This window comes from Leopardus geoffroyi, chromosome A1 (assembly GCF_018350155.1).
Source record: "Leopardus geoffroyi isolate Oge1 chromosome A1, O.geoffroyi_Oge1_pat1.0, whole genome shotgun sequence".
Taxonomy (NCBI): domain Eukaryota; kingdom Metazoa; phylum Chordata; class Mammalia; order Carnivora; family Felidae; genus Leopardus; species Leopardus geoffroyi.
In genome coordinates this window covers 135,619,767-135,644,079 of record NC_059326.1, presented here as the reverse complement: position 1 = coordinate 135,644,079, position 24,313 = coordinate 135,619,767, and the positions used below count along the sequence as shown (strand labels likewise).

Here is a 24,313-nt window from a genome sequence, read left to right as displayed (position 1 = left end):
CTGTTCTAGCCCAGAGTCCCCCATCAGGAACTTTCTCTGTATTAGGCAGCCCCCAAAGTGAGTAAACAGCAAATTCTTTTTAAAAAATTTTCATTTTTGAAATATAGTTGCTATACAATGCTATATTAGTTTCAGGTGTACAACATAGTGATTCAACAATTCTATATGTTACATAATGCTCACCACAGTAAGTGTGGTCACCATCTGTCACCACACAACGTTATTTTCATCCGGGTGACTTATTCATATCTGGAAGTTTGTACCTCTTAATCCCCTTCACCTATTTTGCCCATACCAGCACCAGCTTGTTCCCTGTATTTGTGAGTCTTTCTAGTTTGTTTGTTTTGTTTTTTAGATTCCACATACACGTGAAATCGTATGGTATTTGTCTTTCTCATAGCAAATTCTTTTTTTTTTTTAAATTTTTTTTTTTCAACGTTTATTTATTTTTGGGACAGAGAGAGACAGAGCATGAACGGGGGAGGGGCAGAGAGAGAGAGGGAGACTCAGAATCGGAAACAGGCTCCAGGCTCCGAGCCATCAGCCCAGAGCCCGACGCGGGGCTCGAACTCCCGGACCGCGAGATCGTGACCTGGCTGAAGTCGGACGCTTAACCGACTGCGCCACCCAGGCGCCCCGCAAATTCTTTTTTTAATGTTTATTATTTTGAGAGAGAAGGGGAGGCGGAGGGAGAGAGAGAATGCAGGGGAGGGATGAAGAGAGAAGGAGGGAGAGAATCCCAAGGAGGCTCCATGCTGTCAGTGCAGAGCCCAACTCGAGGCTCGATTCCATGACATGACATGAGCCAAAATCAAGAGTCAGACTCTCGACTGACTGAGCCACCCAGGCGCCCCTCTCATAGCAAATTCTTATACTGAATTCACTTTCTCTTTTTTCTTCTTTTCTTTTCTCCTTGTCATCCTCTTTCTAGTTGCCCCATAATCTACCCATTTTTTCACCAAACCCTGATGTCCTGATTCAATGAATATTTCGTCCACCACTCAAAGAGAAAGTGCAATTCTCTAATTCACATTTGAAATCTCACCTTCCTTTTCTTCTGCTGCCTTATGGCCTCCCATTCCCTCCCTGCCTGTCCCGGCCTATCATTTCTGGGGACATATCCCCACTGTGCTCTCTGCATTTTCAGGTAGAGTCTGCAGTTTGTTAAAATCTCTTAGATTTGACTGGATGCTTTGGTTCTAAGATTGAGGGGCCAAAAATGGTTTATTCAAGAACAAAAGGTTCTTGGAAGTCAGGGACATGAAGAGTCTCTGTAAGATGCTTTTCAAAGCATCTGAGTGTATACTCCCGAGCTCATGGAAATGAGGAAGGAAAACAGAGAGACTTCTCACCAGCTGAGATGGTCTTAAGAGCTGTGCTCCTTATCACATCGGCACATTCTCCTCTGGTTGGCCTTTTCTGAAAAAGGATTTCACAACATTTGCCACCTTATAAGTCAACACACGTGTTATTTCCTGTCAGTTTAACTTCTCCAAACTTTTGTTTAACAATAACCAGAAATTCTCAGAAATGGGAGGATAGTGCAGCCCTGATCTTCCTCATCACTGTCCTGTCATCTCCCTGGAGTTCCCAAAACAATACAAATGGTAGCTCTTAGCAGAGGCCAAAAGTCAGGACAGGGCAGGGCCCTCCCTGTATGGCTCCCCTGAGCAGGACCCTTCCATTTCTTTCTCCTGCCAGCTCTCATGAGTCTATTGTTTGACACCAATAGTGTATCTCTCTTTGTAAGTGACATTTCCTACATTTTTTCCCAATGGGCTATGTTCTATATGCAGTGGCAGCTAAAAAAAAAAAAAAAGTTTCCTGAATGTGACAACTGCTGGGTCTGCTGGCCAAGGAAAGAGAGGTGGTGTCCTTGGACATTTCCCGCCTCCAGGTTGGACTGGATCTCTATGTGCAAACAGATATCTTATTTTCTTTTTTGGATTTGGAAGTCATTCCCTTGAGATAAGCAAGAAGCGATCCCTACTAGGTTGCCAACTTCATGATTCTGCCTGAATTTTTGTAAATGACCACTTTGTGTATTAATGGGATCATGCATTTGACAGTGAAAATCCTGATTTTGTCCAACTTTCTGATTTTGCAGATGAGGAAAGTGGCCCAGAGGCATTAAGAGATTTCCCCAGTAATATTATTTATATTACATAGCTCAAAAGCACTATTGCCAGTATTTTACAGAAGACGAAAGGGGTGGGCAGGACAATGAGTTTGACTGTGGGCAGGACAATGAGTTTGGCCCAGGGCAGCAATGAGTCGGTAACAGAGGCTGGACTTGGAGCCAGGTCTCTGGATTCCCACCATGGTGCTCTTTGACAGACACCATAGCCTCTGGCCATGAGAGGGGACTTTGGAAATAGCTAGGTCTGCTACCCAGAGGCCCCACTTTATTTTTCGGTCTATACTTGGTGATCCAGAACAGTACTATAAGTGCACATGCAATTAAAAAATTAAATTGTGTTTATTTGTCCTTCATTGGTGAAGCACATGGTATGTGATTCAAAGGGCACAAAAGGGCAGGCAGTGAATAAGAGTCTCCTTCATACTCCTGTTCATCACCTGGTTTCCTTCCCCAACCCTCTTGTGTGCCCTTTCAGATATGTGTTATGCTTAGATAGGCAAACATACATATACAAGTATGTGTGTATCTATCTATCTATCTATCTATCTATCTATCTATCTATCTATGTATATCTATATCCCTTTTTGTGAGAGAGAGAGAGAAAGAGAGAGGGCACAAGTGAGTGAGGGCAGAGAGAGAGAGAGGGAGAGAGAGAATCCCACAAGGGGCAGAGAGGGAGAGAGAGAGAGAAGGGGGGGGGGAGAGAGAGGAGGAGGAGGAGAGAGAGAGAGAGAGAGGGAGAGAGAGAGGCGGAGCTCATGTTTTACCCCAGGCAGGGCTCAAGCTCACCTGATTCGGTACTCGAACTCACCAACCATGAGATTACTATCTGAGTTGAAGTCAGATGCTTAACCGACTGAGGCATCCAGGCGCCCCCACATGTATAAATATTTTTAAAGATTTTTTAAAATGTTTATTTGAGAGAGAGAGAGAGAGAGAGAGAGAGAGAGGATCTGAAGCAGGCTCTGTGCTGACATGGGGCTCGAACTCACAACCTGTGAGATCATGACCTGAGCTGAAGTTGGATGGTCAATTGACTGAGCCACCCAGGCACCCCAAATGTATACATTTTTAATAAAAAATGGAAGCATATGGTACCCTGTTCTCCACCTTGCATTAAAAAATTGGTATATTTTGGGTATCACCCTTATCAGTACACATAGAGCTGCCTCCTTCTTACTGGCTGCAAGTATTCCACTGAAAGGATGTAGTCAAATTTACTTATCCAGGCCTCTCTTGGTGGACATCAAGGTGGCTTCCATTCTTAGGTTGTTGCTATAAAGAATATAATATACATGTTTTTGTATATACATGCTAGAAAACCTGGCAGAGGTTGGCAATCTGTAGCCTGTGGGACAATTTCAAACTGCCATTTGTTTTTGTAAATAAAGTTTTATTGGCACACAGCCATGCCTGTTTGTTTACATATTGCCTGTGGCTGCTTTCATGCTACAACAGCAGGGGTGAGTAATTGCAACAGAAATACATGGCGTGGAAGCCCAAAATACTTACTACCTGGCCTTTTAAAGAAAAGGTGTGCTGGACTCTCATCTATAGGATAAGTTCCAATTAGTGAAATTGCTGGGTCAGGGGTTTTGCATTTCACACTGGATAGTTTATGGCCCGGTTCTCTCCATGGAGGTTGTACCTGTTTATTCTCCCACTGGCAGCGTGTTTTCCCACGTTCACACTAATGTAGTTCATTGGACATTTCCACCTTTGCCAGTCTGATAGGTAGAAAGAAATATCTCTCTTGATTTGTTTTGCATTTCCCTGATTTTGAGTGAAATCGAGCATGGGGGTCTCCAGATCCCTCTCCCAGTCCCTCTCTTCCTTCCTGGCTAGAAAATGGCTTCCTAGCGGCACCTGCTTCCTCGTGTTGCTCTGCTCTTGGTTTAATCACCGTGCACACTGTGAGCAGCTGCTAGATGGGAAGAGTTCTGGTTTCAATCTTGGGGAAGTGGAACAGAGATTATGGGAAATTCCTGCATAGAGGAAGTCTCTTCAGAAGGCACAGTTCGACCTCATATAAAAGCAGAAACAAGTGTCACTGGGGTGGGGTGGGATGGGGGCGGTTGTAGGGATGGTGTGGGGTGGTGAGGGAGGAGGGGAATGGGGAGGTGGGAGGTGGGGGGGGAACAAATCCACCTTTCTTGGGGATGCAGAGAGGAACTGCTTCTTGTCCCCTTGTGGGTTTAGACTGTGCTGTCCTTGGGAATGGGTGTTTGCTGTGGGGAATCATGTGTGAGACGGCAAGGGGCCTGGGGGTTCCTACCAGACTCAAGAGGTGTCTGCTTCTCTCACTGGTGGGGAGGAAGGCATCGATGCCCAGTGATTTGAGGGTCCGTGTTTGCAGCTCCTACTTTTTCGCTGTTTAGAATGGAGAAGGGTCCTTGATTGGGTGCGAATATGCTTTGGCTGTGGGGACTGGGAGATGGAAGGGCCAGCTGAATCTTTATAGCTTGTCAAATTTAAAGATAAATTGCCCTGAGAATAAAGCTTTATTCCAAAAAATAGCAAAGGACTAAAGTTTTATAGCTAATGAAGTTGAAGAAAGGCTTCTCAGCAACTAACTAGATACTTAAAATATGGCAAGGCAGTAATCACATTTAAATGTGTAAAAATTGAATTTTTTAAGTTCCCAGAGAGAAATTTTGGAAATGATTGTGCTGGAAATGTGCTAAATTAATTATGGTAAATCCATTTAATGGAATAGTATGTGGCTGTTAAAAGAATGTGGCAGATCCATATGTACAGATATGGAATCCTTTCCAAGGAATCAATAACTGGAAATGTCAAGGTAAGGGAAGGTAAATATGGGTCTGGCATCAGGATTTCTAGAATCAAAGAGTTAGACAGGGATTCTTGTGCTTTTAGGAGGGGCTGTGGGAGTGGGAGAATGGGGCAAGGGGAGGGGGGAAAGCTAAGCAAGGAGATGGTCTGAATGGACATCAGCTTTAGCTGGATCCCACGGGAAGCACAGAAGAGTGAATTGCACCACAGAGGCGTCCAACTTTTTACCCCTGTGTTGGCTGTGGTATGTCACAGGCTGGAGGGTGGGGAGAGGATTCCCTTCAGAAGAGGGCAGCTGTGAGCCACTAGTAGCCATCACTCACAGCAGCCAGGCAATGGGTGAGGAGCAATGCCTATAAATATGCTTGTAGCATGGGAACTAAGAGCAGAGGCTCTTATTCTGGAGTCCATGGAACCCTAAGTGCTTCGGAGATAGAACCATATTTCAATATAATTGGTTTCTTTTTAATTCTCTGTATTTTATTTTACGTATTTTCAAACATTATTCTCAGGGGCATCCATAGGCTTTATCAGACAGCTAATGAGTGCATGGTGCATGCACAAAAATCAAGACATACAAGAAGGTAATACAGTGCTCGCTTTGGTGGGTGAGGTGCAGGTGGATACTTAGGGGGTCAGTATCCTGGGGTCAGGATTGGGAGAGAGACTTCCTATTCTTGTTTTAAAGAAATTAAGTAATTAATTTTTAAATTTACATTCAAATTAGTTAGCATATAGTGCAACAATGATTTCAGGAGTAGATTCCTTACTGCCCCTTACCCATTTAGACCATCCCCCCTCCCACAACCCCTCCAGCAGCCCTCTGTTTTCTCCATATTTAAGAGTCTCTTATGTTTTGCCCCCCTCCCTGTTTTTATGTTATTTTTGCTTCCCTTCCCTTAGGTTCATCTGTTTTGTATCTTCAAGTCCTCATTTGAGTGAACTTATATGATATTTGTCTTTCTCTGACTAATTTCACTTAGCATAATACACTCTAGTTCCATTCACGTAGTTGCAAATGGTAAGATTTCATTCTTTTCGATTGCTCAGTAATACTCCATTTTATATATATATATATATATATATATATATATATACACATACATATATATATACCACATCTTCCTTATCCATTCATCCGTTGATGGACATTTGGGCTCTTTACATACTTTGGGTATTGTCGATAGTGATGCTATATACATTGGGGTGCATGTGCCCCTTCGAAACAGCACACCTGTATCCCTTGGATAAATACCTAATAGTGCAATTGCTGGGTCGTAGGGTAGTTCTGTTTTTAGTTTTTTGAGGAACCTCCCTACTGTTTTCCAGAGTGGCTGCACCAGTTTGCATTCCCGCCAGCAGTGCAAAAGAGATCCTCTTTCTCCACATTCTCACCAACATCTGTTGTTGCCTGAGTTGTTAATGTTAGCCATTCTGACAGGTGTGAGGTGGTATCTCATTGTGGTTTTGATTTGTATTTCCCTGATGATGAGTGATATTGAGCATTTTTTCATGTGTCAGTCGGCCATCTGGATGTCTTCTTTGGAGAAGTGTCTATTCATGTCTTTTGTCCATTTCTTCACTGCATGATTTGTTTTTGGGTGTTGAGTTTGGTAAGTTCTTTATAGATTTTCGATACTAACCCTTTATCTGATATATCATTTGCAAATATCTTCTCCCATTCTGTCGGTTGCCTTTTAGTTTTGCTATAAGATTGTTTCCTTTTCTGTGCAGAAGCTTTTTATTTTGATGAGGTCCCAGTAGTTCATTTTTGCTTTTGTTTCCCTTGCCTCTGGAGACGTGTTGAGTAAGAAGTTGCTGTGGCCAAGGTCAAAGATGTTGTTGCCTGTCTTCTTCTCGATGATTTTGATGGCTTCCTGTCTTGCATTTAGGTCTTTCATCCATTTTGAGTTTATTTTTGTGTATGGTGTGAGAAAGTGGTCCAGGTTCATTTTTCTGCATGTCGCTGTCCAGTTTTCCCAGCACCACTTGCTGAAGAGATTGTCTTTATTCCATTGGGTATTCTTTCCTGCTTTGTCAAACATTAGTTGGCCATATGTTTGTAAGCCCATTTCTGGGTTGTCTATTCTGTTCCATTGATCTGAGTGTCTGTTTTTGTGCCAATACCATACTGTCTTGATGATTACAGCTTTGTAATACAGCTTGGAGTCTGGGATTGTGATGTCTCCAGCTTTGGTTTTCTTTTTCAAGATTGCTTTGGCTATTCGGGGTCTTTTCTGGTTCCATACAAATTTTAGGATTGTTTGTTCTAGCTCTGTGAAGAATGCAGGTGTTATTTTGATCGGGATTGCACTGAATATGTACATCGCTTTAGGTAGTATCGACATTTTAACAATATTTGTTCTTTCAGTACAGGAGCATGAAATATTTTTCCTTTTTTTGTGTGTTTTCTTCAATTTCTTTAATAAGCTTTCTATAGTTTTCAGTGTATAGATTTTTTAACCTCTTTGGTTGGGATTATTCGTAGGTATTTTATGGTTTTTAGTGCAATTATAAATGGGATCGATTCCTTGATTTCTCTTTCTGTTGCTAAATTTTTGGTGTATAGGAATGCAACTGATTTCTGTGCATTGATTTTATATCCTGCGACTTTGCTGAATCATGGATCAGTTCTAGCAGTTTTTTGGTGGAATCTTTTGGGTTTTCTATATAGAGTATTATGTCATCTGTGAAGAGTGAAAGTTTGACTTCCTCCTGGCTGATATGGATGCCTGTTATTCCTTTGTGTTGTCTGATTGCTGAGGCTAAGACTTTCAATCTATGTTGAAAACAGCGGTGAGAGTGGATGTCCCTGTCATGTTCCTGACCTTAGGCGGAAAGCTCTCAGTTTTTCCCCATCAACTAAGATGTTAGCAGTGAGTCTTTCATATATGGCTTTTGTGATCTTGAGGTATGATCCTTATACTCCTACTTTCTTGAGGGTTTTTATTAAGAAAGGATACTGTATTTTGTCAAATGCTTTCTCTGCATCTAATGAGAGGGTCGTGTGGTTCTTGTCCTTTCTTTTATTGATGTGATGTATCACATTGATTGTTTTGCAGATATTGAACCAGCCCTGCATCCCAGGTATAGATCGCACTTGGTCGTGGTGAATAATTCTTTTAATGTATTGCTGGATCTGGTTGGCTAGTATCTTGTTGAGGATATTTACATGCATGTTCATCAGGGAAATTGGTTTGTAGTTCTCCTTTTTAGTGGGGTCTTTGTCTGATTTTGGAATCCAGGTAATGTTGGCTTCATAAGATGAGTTTGGAAGTTTTCCTTCCATTTCTATTTTTTTGGAACAGCTTCAAAAGAATAGGTGTTAACTCTTCTTTAAATGTTTGGTAGAATTTCCCTGGAAAACCGCCTGGCCCTGGAGTCTTGTTTTGTGGGAGATTTTAGATTACTTAATCAATTTCTTTAGTGGTTATGGGTCTGTTCAAATTTTCTATTTCTTCCTGTTTCAGTTTTGGTAGTTTACATGTTTCTAGGAATTTGCCCATTTCTTCCATATGGCCCATTTTGTTGGCGTATAATTGCTTATAATATTCTCTTATTGTTTGTATTTCTGCTGTGTTGATTGTGATCTCTCCTCTTTCATTCTTGATTTTATTTGAGTCCTTTCCTTTTTCTCTTTGATCAAATTGGCTAAGGGTTTATCAATTTTGTTAAATCTTTCAAAGAACCAGCGCCTTGTTTCAATGATCTGTTCTACTGTTTGGGTTTTATTTGCTGTTCTTTTTACAGCTCTTTAAGGTATAAGGTTAGGTTGTGTATCTGAGACCTTTACTCCTCCTTTAGTAAGGCCTGGATTGCAGTATACTTCCCTCTTATGACTGCCTTTGCTGCATCACAGAGGTTTTGGGTTGTGGTGTTATCATTTTCATTGGCTTCCAAGTACTTTTTAATTTTCTCTTTAACTTCTTGGTTAGCCCATTCATTCTTTAGCAGGATGTTCTTTAGTCTCCAAGTATTTGTTATCTTTCCAAATTTTTTCTTGTGGTTGATTTGGAGTTTCATATTGTTGGGGTCTGAAAATATGCATGCATTGCGATTTTTTGTACTTGTTGAGGGCTGATTTGTGTTCTAGTATGTGATCTTTTCTGGAGAATGTTCCATGTGCACTTGAGAAGAATGTGTATTCTGCTGCTTTAGGATGAAATGTTCTGAATATGTCTGTTAAGTCCATCCGGTCCAGTGTGTCATTCAAAGCCATTGTTTCTTTGTTGATTTTCTGTTTAGATGATCTGTCCATTGTTGTAAGTGGGGTGTTGAAGTCCCCTACTATTATGGTATTATTATCAATGAGTTTCTTTATGTTTGTGATTAATTGATTTATATATTTGGGTGTGTCCACGTTTGGAGCATAAATGTTTACACTTCTTAGATCTTTTTGGCAGATAGACCCTTTATTATGATATAATACCCTTCTTCATCTCTTGTTACAGTCTGTATTTTAAAATTTAGATTGTCTGATGTAAGTATGGCTACTCCAGCTTTCGTTTGGAGACCATTAGCATGGTAGATGGTTCTCCATCCTCTTATTTAAAAAAATTTTTTTTAATGTTTATTTATTTTTGAGACAGAGAAAGACAAAGCATGAACGGGGGAGGGTCAGAGAGAGGGAGACACAGAATCTGAAGCAGGCTCCAGGCTCTGAGCTGTCAGCACAGAGCCTGACGCGGGGCTCGAACTCACGGACCGCGAGATCATGACCTGAGCCGAAGTTGGCCGCTTACCGACTGAGCCACCCAGGCGCCCCTCCATCCTCTTATTTTTAATCTGAATGTGTCTTTACGTCTAAGATGTGTCTCTTGTAAACAGCTTATAGATGGATCTTGTTTTCTTGTCCATTCTCTTACCATATGTCTTTTTGATTGGAGTGTTTAGTTCATTGACATTTAGAGTGACTACTGAAAGATATGAATTTATTGCCATTATGTTGTCTGTAGAGTTGGAGTTTCTGGTGGTGTTCTCTTGTCCTTTCTAGTCTTTGTTGCTTTTGGTCTTTTTTTTTCCATCTTTTCTCCCCTCAGAGAGCCCCCCTTAAAATTTCTCGCAGGGCTGGTTTAGTGGTCATGAACTCTAATTTTTGGATTGTCTGGGAAACTTTTTATTTCTCCTTCTATTTTGAATGACAGTCTTGATGAATAAAGAATTCTTTACTGAATATTTTTCTGATTCAGCGCATTGAATATATGCTGCCATTCCTTTCTGGCTGGCCAAATTTCTGTGGATAGGTCTGCTGTGAACCTGATCTGTCTTCCCTTGTAGGCTAAGGACTTTTTTTTTTTTTTTTTACCTTGCGGCTTTCATGATTCTTTCCTTGCATGAGTATTTTGTGAATTTGACTATGATATGCCTGGTTGATGGTCAGTTTTTGTTGAATCTCATGGCAGTGCTTTGTGCTTTCTGGATTTTGATGTCTGTGTCTTTCCTCAGGTTAGGAAAGTTTTCTGCTATGATTTGCTCACATAAACCTCCTCGCTCTTTTCTTTCTCTTCATCTTCTGGGGCCCCAGAAGAGTTCTGAGTTCTCTAATTCTTATTTTGTGCTCTTTTGCTTTAGTCTCGCTCTTTTTCAGCTTCGTTATTCTCCATAAATTTGTCCTCTATATCGCTGATTTGCTGCTCTGCTTCATTCATCCTTGCCACCGTGGCATCCATTAGAAATTGCAGCTCAATTTTGGCATTTTTGATTTCATCCTGACTAGCTTTTATCTCCACAGAAAGGGATTCTAATCTATTTTCGACTCCAGCTAGTATTCTCATTATTGTGATTCAGAATTCTGGTTCAGACATCTTCCTTGTATCTGTGTTGATTAAGTCCTTGGCTGTTATTTCTTCCTGTTTTTTCTTTTGGGGTGAATTCCTTTGTTTAGTCATTTTGAAGGAAGAAAGGAATTAATAATGTAAAGAAATTAAAAACAGCACAAAAAAAAAATCAAAAAAGGATGCTAGATCCTAGGTGTGTTTTGGTTTGGTTATTGAAAAAAACCTTGATTAGTTAGAGAAAAAAGGGAAAGATAAGAAAATAAAAAAAAGGAAAAAAGAAAAAAAAGGGAAATGTTCAAAAATTTGAAAAAATAGATACAATAAAACAGAATAAAATGAAATGATGGAAGTAAAATAGAATTAAAAAATTTACAAAAAAGTAAAAAACATAGTAAAAAAATTAAAGAAAAATCTTAAAAAAATTTTTTTAAACGTTTATTCATTTTTGAGACAGAGACAGAACATGAACGAGGGAGGGTCAGAGAGAGAGGGAGGCACAGAATTTGAAACAGGCTACAGGCTCTGAGTGTCAGCACAGAGCCCGACGCGGGGCTCAAACTCATGAGTGGTGAGATCATGACCTGTGCCAAAGTTGGATACTTAACTGACTGAGCCACCCAGGTCCCCCTAAAGAAAAATATTTTTAATAAAAATGGAAAATAAAAATAAATTTTCCTTCTGTATTCAAGAATAGGAAAAGAAAAGAAAAAATTGAATAGATGGACCAGTGAACTGAATGAAATATGATTGAAATTACATTGTTTTCCCCTAGAATTCAAACCATGAAGCACTTTATAGTCCATAAACTAAGCAGGAGAGACTTATGGTGGTCCTCAAGAACATGGTTGGCCCGGGGCGCCTGCGTGGCGCAATCGGTTAAGCGTCCGGCTTCAGCCAGGTCACGATCTCGCGGTCCGGGAGTTCGAGCCCCGCGTCGGGCTCTGGGCGGATGGCTCAGAGCCTGGAGCCTGTTTCCGATTCTGTGTCTCCCTCTCTCTGCCCCTCCCCTGTTCATGCTCTGTCTCTCACTGTCCCAAAAATAAATAAACGTTGAAAAAAAAAAAAAAAAAAAAAGAACATGGTTGGCTCAGTTGGGTGAGGCTTAGTGTAACAGCTCCCTTCTCCACTAGATGGCACTACTTAGCTTACTGGGGTGGATTGCTGTGGTGCATGTAGCAGTGTATGCGCATGTGTGCAAGGGGTGAAAATGGCACCACCTACCTACCCAGTCTCTAGTATCAGACTGTGTGCTCTCTATGACTTGCAGTCCAGCACCTCTGTGTTGTATCTGGCTTCTGTCCACTCCCCGCTTCTATACTGTTCGTGACCAAGCTGGTAGGCTGCCTGGCACCACCTTCCTCCTCAGTTTTATCTCAAATGGGGCTGTGTTTCCCAACCCCTCACTTCTGAGGGACTGTGGCTTTGACCCGTTCTGACTCTCTGGGGGAGGGTATCACTGAGCAGTGGCCAGGTGCCAGCCTGCCCCTAGGAACGTTCGCCACACTGTGCCACTTCCTATGCCCAGAGACTGTGGCTAGCACCAGCCCACCCGAGAAAAAGTTTGTGCAGTTGTGTAGCAGCAGCATTTCAGGGATTGTGGCAAATCACAGCACACATTTGGCACCAGGCTTCACCATTAACATCCTTGCTCCAATCCCAGGGGATGTGGCCATTCTCCGGGGTCTGCTGGGACCTTTGGTTGTGGGGAGGCCGCACCGCCTCTACCAGCAGGGGACCTGTCTCTCCCCGTGTGGCCTGAGGGTTCCTTGGGCCTTGCTCTCTGCTCCTGGGGATACGCCCTTCCCACCAGAGCACCACCAGGTATCAAGCTGTGGAGTTTCAGATTATGTGCTCCCCCCGTTTATAGAGTCTTAATGGTATTTAAATGCTCTCCTTTCCCCTTTCTCCCTTTTTTGTTCGGTCCCATGTGGCTGTTTCCACTCTTCCTTTTTCTCTCCAGCTGCTTTGATGGGGGTGCTTTTCCCATACTCTGCCCCCACCCCCATCTCTGTCTTCTCTCTGCAAACGAAAACAGCTCCCTGTACTCCAGGGCTTCTCTCTCCTCCAGTTCACCTCTTCACATTGCATACCTGCCAAATTCTGTGGTTCAGGTTGTGCAAATTGTTCTGTTAATCTTCAAATCAGCTTTCTTGGTATGCAAGATGGTTTAGTGTTGATCTGGGCTGCATTTCAGGGATGAGAGATGTAAAAAAACTTCCATGCTGTTCCGCCATCTTGGCCCCTCACCGCTGCCCACATTTTTTAAATGTTTGTTTATGACAAAAATTTTTTAAAAATGTTTATTCATTTTTTTTGGGGGGGTGGGGGAGAGAGAGACAGAGTGTGAGTGGGGGAGGGACAGAGAGAGAGGGAGGCACAGAATCAGAAGCAGGCTCCAGGCTCTGAGCTGTCAGCACAGGGCCTGATGCACGGCCTGAAGCCATGAACCATGAGATCATGACCTGGCCAAAGTCAGAGGTTAACCGACTGAGCCACCCAAGCACCCCTAATGTTTATTTGTTTTTGAGAAATACAGAGAGAAAGAGAGAAAGAGAGAGAGAACAAGCAGGAGAGGGGCAGAGAGAAAGGGAGACATGGAATCTGAAGCAGGATCCAGGCTCTGAGTTGTCAGCACAGAGCCCGATGTGGGGCTCAAACCCACGAACTGCGAGATCATGACCTGAACCAAAGTCAGATACTTAACTGACTGAGCCACCCAGGTGCCCCTCCCTTCCTTCCTTCCTTCCTTCCTTCCTTCCTTCCTTCCTTCCTTTCTTCTTCTTCTTCTTTTTAAAATTTATTTATTTTGACAGAGAGAAAGCATGGTTTGGAAAGGGTCTGAGAGAGAGGTGAGAGAGAAAGAATCCCAAGCAGACTCAGTGCAGAGCCCCATGTGGGGCTTGAACTCATGAGCTGTGACATCATGACCTGAGGCAAAGCCGGACGTTCAACAGACTGAGTCACCCAGGTGCCTCAAGACTTCCTATTTTTCAGATACCCTTTTGTACTATCGGAATTTCTGTTCTGTGCATTAACTATATTTCAAAAAGATAAGAGAAAAAAGAAAGAAACTGTATTAAATTTTTTTTTTAATTTAAATTTTTTTTTTCAACGTTTATTTATTTTTGGGACAGAGAGAGACAGAGCATGAACGGGGGAGGGGCAGAGAGAGAGGGAGACACAGAATCGGAAACAGGCTCCAGGCTCTGAGCCATCAGCCCAGAGCCTGATGTGGGGCTCGAACTCACGGACCGCGAGATCGTGACCTGGCTGAAGTCGGACGCTTAACCGACTGCGCCACCCAGGCGCCCCTGTATTAAAATTTTTTTTAATGTTTATTTCTTTCTGAGACAGAGAGAGACAGAGCATGAGTGGGGGAGGGGCAGAGAGAGAGGGAGACACAGAATCAGAAGCAGGCTCCAGGCTCTAAGCTGTCAGCACAGAGCCCAACTCGGGGCTCGAACTCACAGACCCTGAGATCATGACCTGAGCCTAAGTCGGTCGCTCAACCGATCGAGCCACCCAGGCGCCCCAGAAACTGTATTTTTAAATGTTATTTACTTCTCCAAAGATCCAGGGAGGAAAGAAAGAGGAAGAGCAGTTTTGGGCGGGGGGAAGAATCCCTCAAATGAACCTGATATTTCCTGGGTTTTCTTTTCACTCTCATTTCCTGGTTTGCCTTTTCTGTTCTCAACCGCCTCTCTGATTGCTTGCTTTCCTTTTCAAAAACTCCTTTCTGTTTCTCTAATGCTTGTATTCAAATTTGAAGCTGTTTTTGCACACTTGGATAGAACTCTGCATAATTAACTTTTACTAATTTTTGTAAACTCCTAATCAAATGATAACTAAAGTGTAATGTCATTTCTTAGCATATATACCTATACCTGCCAAATAGACTACTTTAGTCTGCATGATTTTTATGGGTCAAAAGCATGCCTTTAGATGGAGAAAATATGTCTGTGATGAGGATAAATTTTGGGGGTTGTTTCATACTCAAGGTTGAGGTTTTTAATCAGAATACATTTGAGGACATTAGATGTCTCCTTTATTCACAATATGCTTCCAAAGAGTCAAGATTTACTAAATTCTACCTCTCAGGATTTTAAAGTGAATGTGCACTCTCTACCACTTTTGTTGCCAAGGGAGCTCGCATCTGCCCTGGAAAACCTTCCCGTGGAGCGATGTCAGCAGAGATAAATGAATGAGAGTACATGCAGTTCTGTAATAATAGTGCAATTTGGCTAAAGGGTGACATCATCTTTTCACTGTTGTATCTGCCATTCTAAGTAGCAGTGAGTCCAGCTGAGCTAGAGAATGAATTACAGGGAGAGTGCACTGGCAAGGTGGGATTAAACATAAAAAATGGAATGGAAAGTTAAATTTAAAAAGAAGGTAGCTTTGCGTATATCCAGTCCACAATATATTTTTTCTTATGTATGGTTTTGATTTAATCACCACATCATAATTTGCCATCATTTTGGATTATGTGGAAAGATGCAAAGCCTCTTTCCTAATGGCTGTTTTGCTATATATACACATGGGTCCCACCAGAGTATAAATAGGGACGTTGGAATTGATTTTAGTCTTTAAAGGGCACATTTAAATGCTGGCAGATAAAATGCCTTTATCAGTTCATTTCATTCACTGTGATTCCACATGCCTCACTGGTAACACTTGAGGGAGGGTTTGCCGGGTTTTATTTGGATGCCGAGAGAAGAATATCACCATCGTTCATGCTGATGAACCCTGGACACGGTTTGTTTCTGAGGAGGAGCAGTATGTGACTCTGTATTTGTTCTTTGAGGGCTGGATCAGTATTAACTCATTGCTTTTTTTTTTTTCTTTTTAAGTAACAGCTTTATTGAGATAGAATTCACATACCAAAATACTGCTTTTGTTTGCTGATTTTTTATATTCCTGTCCTCTGGTGTTCACAGGCATCAGATAAATTTCTGCAAAGGCACTGATAGTAGTTCTGAGGAATAAATATTGCAGATGGGTCAAATCAAAGAATCAAATTTCAAAGGTGGTTTAAGGAATCATGAAAAGGAGGGAAGAGCAGAAATGAAGGAAAGAGAATTCTAGAAGTAAAATGAGCAGTTGATTATTGAAAAGAAAATCTGCCGTTTGAATAAGGACCAAAGAGCTTTCATTATTGGCTCCCCACTTGGCTGTGTCTTTTTGAGCAGCAAGTCCCACGATCAAGAAACCAGAAGGAAAGTGGACTTTAATTAGTAGTAATGACAATGTTCCAAACATCAACAGTGAATCTCCTAGGCAATTTCATTTCCAAAGAATGTTCGCATGTATCACAGGTAAATTTTTTTTCATGAACACCATTTTTAACATAGGATTTTATTTGCAGAAGCTATTTTTGTGACCTAAAGAAAAAATGGCTCACTGAAACAGAACTTTGCTGATCTGGTTTCAGAGAATTCTACGAGATGAAACATTCCATGGAACTCAACACAGAACGGGCATATCTGGTAATGAAAATGTTCTTTTGGTCCAGCATTATGTTTTATGCTTTAAAAGTGTTAGTATGCAAGGAACAGGGAGGAACAGGACAAGAGGAAGTAGGAAAATACTTTATATTTGAATATGCTTTATATTTTCCAAAATACTCAGACCCACCAAAGCCTGGTAGCAAGTATTATCCTCATTTTACAGATGATAAACATGCTTCTAAGAAATATGTATTATGAGTGATAGAAAATCCATCTCAAACTGACCTAAGCAATAAAAGGTATGTCTTTCTGTGTGTGTGTGTGTGTGTGTGTGTGTGTGTGTGTTTTGGCTCAGAGAGTTGAAAAGTCCAGAGCAGGAACTAGCTTTCAGTGTGCCATGAAAGAGGTGTTCAGTTGATACCATCAGGGTCCAATTTCTCTGGACAACTTCCGGTTCTGTTTTCCTAATATTCAGTTTTCTTCTAAGACAGGCTTCTTTCCTCCTGAGGAGGCAAGCTGTTGTTAATAGCTCTAAAAAAAAAAAAAAAAAAAAAAAAAAGTACCTCTTTCTCATAGTCCCAACAAAAGTCTAGTGATTGTGTCTCATTGCCTGTGATTAGGTCACATGTTCATCCCTGAATTTATCACTGTGGCCAGAAGGATGCAGTCCTCTGATTAGCTAGGCCAGAGACAGTAACTCCTGGACCAAATGTATGGAAAGGGGTCAGCATGGCTTTCCATAGAAGGAAGGCATTCCCCACAGTTTTATTGAGATATAATTGATAGCTAACATTGTGTAAGTTAAAATTACCTAATTTTGTATCTCCAGTGTAGGCTGATTAAATGTTCCACTGATACTGACATGATATATTTTCTTTTTTTTTTTGCAACTGGATTCTAAACTCTTTGAGGGTAAGGGTTATATTTTGATAGTTTTTATGTCTTTATGCACAGTGTTTAGCATGCTTATTTGCCTTTAATCAAAATTCAGGAGATACTTGATTGAGTTATTGAGTTTTCTTGGCGAGATTATTAAATTAACTTGTAAAGTGTTATGGGAGCAGCTGGATACTGATTCCTTATTTATTGTGGTGAAAGAGGGGAGGGGAGGGTGGAGCATCCATTTTTATAAAGCTTTCAGGTGATTCTCGTCCGAGAATTTAAAACTTTCCCTTAAGATTTCAGCATATGAATATCAGAGAGTAGGCTGACCGATGTAAAACTCTTCATTGTATCACAAACAGCCAAGGAAGTGATGTTGAAGTCAAGGCCCATTAGAAATCTCTTGGAAGCGAAGACATACAACTATAAAAACTCAAAAAGTACAACATCAACATGAATTAAAATGGAAGAGAAAGACTTTGGTTAACTTGTTCTGTTTCAGTAGCCTATTGCTACATAGCGAATTGCTCCAACAAGGGAGTGGCTTAAAACAGCAATCTATTATTTCTCATTATATGAGTTGTCTGGGCTAAGCTGGCTGGTTTCTCAGCAACATATGGGTGTAACTGCAGTCACTCGTGGCGCTACATTCAGCTGAGAGCTTGGCTGGGGCCTGAACACCCGAGAAGGCCTCTTACTGTCAAAAGTTTCTCTCCTTGGGATGTCTCATCATCCGGTAGACCAGCCCTCAATTCTTTGTAGTAGGATGGTTGACTTCCAAGAGGAAGCAGAAGCTGCCACTTCTCTCAACTGGGCTCAGAAGTGACAGGACATCACTGCCGCTGCATCTATTGGACAAGACAAGTGACAGGGCTGGTCCAAATTCTAGAGTGAAGGAAGGAAAGTAGACTCCACCTCTCAATGTTAGGAGTGTGCAGAAAGAGGGGAGGAATTGTTGGTGGCCACATTTGGGTATTTTCTGCCATACTTACATCTGGCACATATAGTAAGAAGTGGCTATGCCTTTGGTCCATCTAAACTCAAGCCTAAAAACAATTACAGGATCCATGAAATGGAATACCATTTAGCAATAAAGAGGTATGAAATACAGAACCATTCTACAACATGGATGTACTGAGAAACAGCATGCTAAATGAAAGAAGCGAGACACAAAAGACTATGTATTGTATGATTTCATTTGCATGAAATGTCCAGAAAAGGCAACTCTAAGGAAACAAAAAGTAGATTCGTAGGTTGCTGGAGGTAGGAATGGGGATTAATTGTAAATGGGCATGAGAAATCTTACCGAGGTGATCAAAATGCTCTAAAGCTAGAGTATGGTTATGATTACACAATTCAGTAAATTTACTAAAAATCATTGAATTGTACACGCAGGAGGAGTGAATCTCATGGTGTATAAGTGATATTTTGATGAAATTGTTAAGAAAATACAGCATGGTGGCCCTTAATTCAAGAGACATGTTCCTGGAGGGCTTTGCATAATTAAAATCTTTGTAAGTGAAGGCTAATTTTCCCACAGGAATAAGTGTAAAGCAGAGGGATGTACTCTCAAAGTGTAAAACCCTACACCTGTTTTGGCCTCTTTTTGCTTGAAGTGCTTTTGTTTTCTTAGCCTTACATCTCTCACATAATACACTTTCCTAATTTAACAATAGGGTATTTTGAGGTTGGTATCTGGACTTCTGTAGCTTTTTGAACTGGACTAACTTCCAGTCCAAAGAGACTGATTTTCCAGTGAGTTTTTCAGTCATTGGGCCATCACTTAAGTAAACACTTTCATGACACTGTTAAAGACTATTCAAAAGATTTTAATCCCTTTTTAAAAATTTTTAAATTTTTACATTTATTTATTTTTGAGAGACAGAGAGAGACAGAGCTCAAGTGGGGGAGGAGAAGAGAGAGAGGGAGACACAGAATCCGAAGCAGGCTCCAGGCTCTCAGATGTCAGCACAGAGCTCAATGTAGGGCTCGAACCCATGAACCATGAGATCATGACCTGAGCTGAAGTCGGACGCCCAACCGACTGAGCCACCAGGCATCCCTTTAATTCTTTTTCTAAAAGTTTATTTTTGAGAGACAGAGAGAGAGAGGGAGAGAATGCATGACTGGGGAGGAGTGGAGAGAGATGGGGACACAGGATCTGAAGTGGGCTCTGCACTGACAGCCTGATGTGGGGGGCTCAAACTCATGAACTGAACCATGAGATGTGTAGCTCACTGAGCAACCCAAGTGCTCCAAAAGATTTTAATTCTTAGCAACTGTCAAACTTAAAATGAGAGCACAGGGGCGCCTGGGTGGCTCAATCAGTTAAACTTCCGACTCTTGACTTCAGCTCGGGTCATGATCTCCTAGTTCATGGGGTCAAGCCCTGAATAGGGCTCTGCACTGACAGTGCAGAGCCTGCTTGGGATTCTCTCTCTCTCCCTCTCTCTCTGCCTCTCTCCTGGTTGTGCTCTCTCTCAAAATAAATAAATAAACTTAAAAAAAATAAAGTGAGAGTATATTAGCTATTCAAACCATTGGTCAAGTTTGTATGTCCATATGTAATAGTTTCTGCTGATCAAGGATTACAGGTATTTCCTTTAAAATTTTTTTTTCTGTGAAGATTTATTTACTTATTTATTTATTTAACATCCAAGTTAGTTAGCATATAGTGCAGCAATGATTTCAGGAGGAGATTCCTTAATGCTCTTTACCCATTTAGACCATCCCCCCTCCCACAACCCCTCCAGCAACCCTCTTTTTGTTCTCTATATTTAAGAGTCTCTTATGTTTTGTCCCCCTCCCTGTTTTTAGGTTATTTTTGCTTCCCTTCCCTAATCTATTTTGTATCTAAAAGTCCTCATAAGAGTGAAGTAATGTGATATTTATTTTTCTCTGACTAATTTCGCTTCGCATAATACCCTCTAGTTCCATCCACATAGTTGCAAATGGCAAGATTTCATTCTTTTTTGATTGCCAAGCAATACTCCATTGTATATATATATATATACCACATCTTTTTTATCCATTCATCTGTTGATGGACATTTGGGCTCTTTCCATACTTTGGCTATTGTTGATAGTGCTGCTATAAACTTTGGGGTGCATGTGCCCCTTTGAAACAGCATACCTGTATCCCCTGGGTAATACCTAGTAGTGCAATTGCTGGGTTTTAGGGCATTTCTAGTTTTAATTTTTTGAGGAACTGTTTTCCAGAGTGGCTGCACCAGTTTGCATTCCTACCAGCAGTGCAAAAAGAGACCGTCCTTCTCTGCATACTCTCCAACATCTGTTGTTGCCTGAGTTGTTAATGTTAGCCATTCTGACAGGTGTGAGGTGATATCTCATTGTGGTTTTGATCTGTATTTCCCTGATGATGAGTGATGTTGACCATCTTTTCATGTGTCAGTTCGCCATCTGGATGTCTTCTTTGAAGAAGTGCCTGTTCATGTCTTTTTGCCCATTTCTTCATTGGATTATTTGTTTTTTTGGGCGTGGATTTTGATAGGTTCTTTATAGATTTTGGATACTAACCCTTTATCTGATATGTCATTTGGAAATATTTTCTCCCATTCTGTTGGTTGCCTTTTAGTTTTGCTATAAGATTGTTTCCTTCACTGTGCAGAAGCTTTTTATTTTGATGAGGTCCCAATAGTTCATTTTTGCTTTTGTTTCCTTTGCCTCCAGAGACATATTGAGTAAAAAGTTGCTGTGGCCAAGCTCAAAGAGGTTTTTGCCTGCTTTCTCCTCGAGGATTTTGATGGCTTCCTGTCTTCCGTTTAGGTCTTTCATCCATTTTGAGTTTATTTTTGTGTATGGTGTGAGAAAGTAGTCCAGGTTCATTTTTCTGCCTGTTGCTGTCCAGTTTTCCCAGCACCATTTGCTGAAGAGACTGTCTTTATTCCATTGGATATTCTTTCCTGCTTTGTCAAAGATTAGTTTGCCATACGTTTGTGGGTCCATTTCTGGGTTCTCTATTCTGTTCCATTGATCTGAGTGTCTGTTTTTGTGCCATGCAGGTATTTCTGTTAACCAGTTAAAGGGACACCTTCCTATGGCATTAACCAACACATAGTTTGCAAGTCAGTCAGCCTGCCCTTCTTGAAATTTTGCAAGCTTTGACAAAGTTTATATTTAAGGAGATTTCATATTGTTTAAAATTTTGCTCACAAAGTGAGATCTTATTATTAATTGTATATTACACTATTTGAAATAATTCAAATTCACATGAGATGCAAATACATTATATTATAGAGTTGGTGATGGTGAGAACTTACCAGCCTGGCTTTCCCCTCCCTACCTTGTTATTGCAATGGAAAAACCTCAACATTCAGCATGTGCATTCCAGATGGCTCATGAGCCCTTAGTATTTGCTTCTATTCAATTTGTAAGGGGTTTGTGTTCCATGAATTTGCATTAAGTTTCAGGTTAGATTCAATAATCCTAAATACCAAATGAAATTCTGTCTGATCCATTCAGCCTCTGAATCTTGTCGGAAACTCCAAAATTGGCTTGGGTTTTCTTCAAGGATTTATGAATCTGGGCTGAATTTGAGGTTCATAAAAGGATTCAGTCAGAGTTGCTTTAGTCTGGAATTTCAAAAGAAGTGTTTTGCACATTTCTTTCAGTATGCATCAAACAAGTTGTCAATGTCTGCTGGATTTATGTCCCACTCTTTCTAAATAGACTACCCATTTGGGGATTTCATTTCTTCATATGTTATGGGTTGAATTGTGTCACAACATTTACCTGTTGAAGTCCTGACCTCCAGGACCTCAGAATGTGACCTTATTTGGAGATAGGGTTTCATAGAGGTAATCAAGTTAAAATGAGTTCTTTAGGGTGGGTATTAATCCAATATGGCTGGCGTCCTCATGAAAAGGGGGAATTTGGATACAGAGACAGGCACATAGGGAGAACAGATGTGAATATTAAGGCAGAGATCAGGCTGATGTGCCTATAAGCCAAGGAACACCAAACATTGCCTGCACACTACCAGAAGCCAGCGGAGAGGACTGGAACAGATTCTTCTTCACAGTAGGTGGAAGGAACCAACCCTGCTGATGATAAACTTCTGTTGTTTCAGTCACTCCGTATACAGTACTCGGTTATAACAGCCCTAGCGAATGAATAGAATTGGTAAAATAAGAAGATAGACAAACGGCATTTGTTTTGGACTTTGGCCAAATCCCTTCAGAGCATTATGTCAGTTGATTTTCAGTTGAAAATCCAAAAAGGTAGGCATCCGATTCATTATACGCACAAGGAAATGAAGGCTGAGTGGCTTGGCCAAGATCACACAGCTCATTTCCTTAGCTAACACTGGGACACAGATGTCTTCATTCCTAGTTCAGTCCTCCAGTGCTTGTTAGTGGCAGGGTTTGGGAATTAAAGGCAGGATTAATGGAGATGATCTTCATCTACAATATTAGGAGTGAATGAGATAATTCAAAGAGCTAATGTTTGTTATTCTCTATGTGTCAGACACTATTTAAGGCTTCCCCTAATTAACTCAACTCATTTACTTCCCATAACAACTCTATGAAATAAGTGTTATTATTACTCCCATTTCTTAGGAAAGAAAAGTGAGACACGGAGAGATTGTGTAATGAAGGAAATGTTTCCAGTCATGTGAAAGAGTTCCTAGGAGGGGAGTGGAAATTTGCCCCATTTCTTTCTCTGATGATTTTAGTTTAATATATTTTTATCTATATATCATATATCAAGCATATATCAAGTCATATATCCACATCATGTATCAATTGTGAAAAAAAAGAGACTTTACCAAATATCAGGTTGATTATTTTAATTTTTCCAGAGTTCCCTTCTAGACTTTTTTCCATTTGCATAAGGAATCTTTATATAGGGTAATCATAACATGTATAAAAATTGGTATTCTGCTTTCTTTCCGTTTAATATCATACTGGAAGCCTTTTCCTATTTTAATGCAGTATGTATCTGCTGTGATCATTTTAATGAATATTTCAGAAATTCCCTGTTAAGCTAAAGAGGCTCTTCTTTTTTGGAAGAACTAAAGAATAACATGATTAAGTTAAGGAAAAGGTCAACACACAATTTGAACAGGTTACCTACAATTTTACGTTTCTGTGCTTTGGTGCTTGATTAGTTGCAAAAACCAATGATGTTTGTTAAAAGCTGTTCCAGTGGCCATTGCTGCTTAATTTATTATCCCAAACTTGCTATAAAACAGAAGCCATTTTATTACATTCATGGGTATTGTGGGTCCAGAATTGAGAAAGAGTATAATCAGCACAATGGACACAGCTTATTCTGCTCCATGATGTCTGGGGCTTTAGCTGGAAACATTTGGAGTATAAGGGTCAACTTGATGATGGTCTGAAATCATCCAAAGGCTTTTTCACTCTTGTGTCTACAGGTTGATGTTCACTGTTGGCTGAGATCTTGTCTGGAAACTCGGCTGGAACATCTAGAGCTGTCTTCTTTGTACTTGGACTTTCCCATGGTGTGGTAGCTGGGTTCCAAAAGCAAGCATTTCAACAGAACCAGGCAGAAGCTGTGAACTTCCTGTGAACTAGTTTTGGAAGTACATAGTGTCACTTCCACCGTTAGTCATAAACCCTCCCACATTCAAGAAGGGAACCTAGATTTCCGTATCTTTTTTAAAAAGATTTTATTTTTAAGTGATCTTTCCACCCAACGTGGGGCTGGAACTCACAACCCTGAGATCAAGAGTCACATGCTCCTCCGATTGAGCCAGCCAGGCACACCTAGATTTCCATATCTTTTTTTTTTTTTTTTCAACGTTTATTTATTTTTGGGACAGAGAGAGACAGAGCATGAACGGGGGAGGGGCAGAGAGATAGGGAGACACAGAATTGGAAACAGGCTCCAGGCTCTGAGCCATCAGCCCAGAGCCCGACGCGGGGCTCGAACTCACGGACCGCGAGATCGTGACCTGGCTGAAGTCGGACGCCCAACCGACTGCGCCACCCAGGCGCCCCTAGATTTCCATATCTTGATGTGAGGAGAGTTAACCTCACATCGAGGGCATGTAGGATGTGAGTTATTGTTGTGGCTAGTTTTGAAAAATGAGACCTGCAACAAGGTCCATGAAGTAAAACTATTTATTTGTGATGTGTGTTTGCTTTTATAGCTCTTGTGAATAAATACACTTATTTATTGTGAATAAATACACCTCTCTTTTCTCTAACCTAGATTGAAAAAGTGTGACTTACTTGGTATATTTTACCCCTAATGAATAGCTGCTGAAAAAATGAACTAATCCTGGTT

General features: G+C 40.9%; 1 long non-coding RNA gene across 1 annotated transcript; it reads left to right on the top strand.

Moving 5' to 3' along the window:
• LOC123606632 lies at positions 1 to 23,775 on the top strand. Its single transcript, XR_006716400.1, has 3 exons — positions 1 to 57; positions 16,076 to 16,196; positions 23,439 to 23,775. It is a non-coding gene; the product is annotated as an uncharacterized LOC123606632 (long non-coding RNA).
• Positions 23,776 to 24,313: the final 538 nt, after the last annotated feature.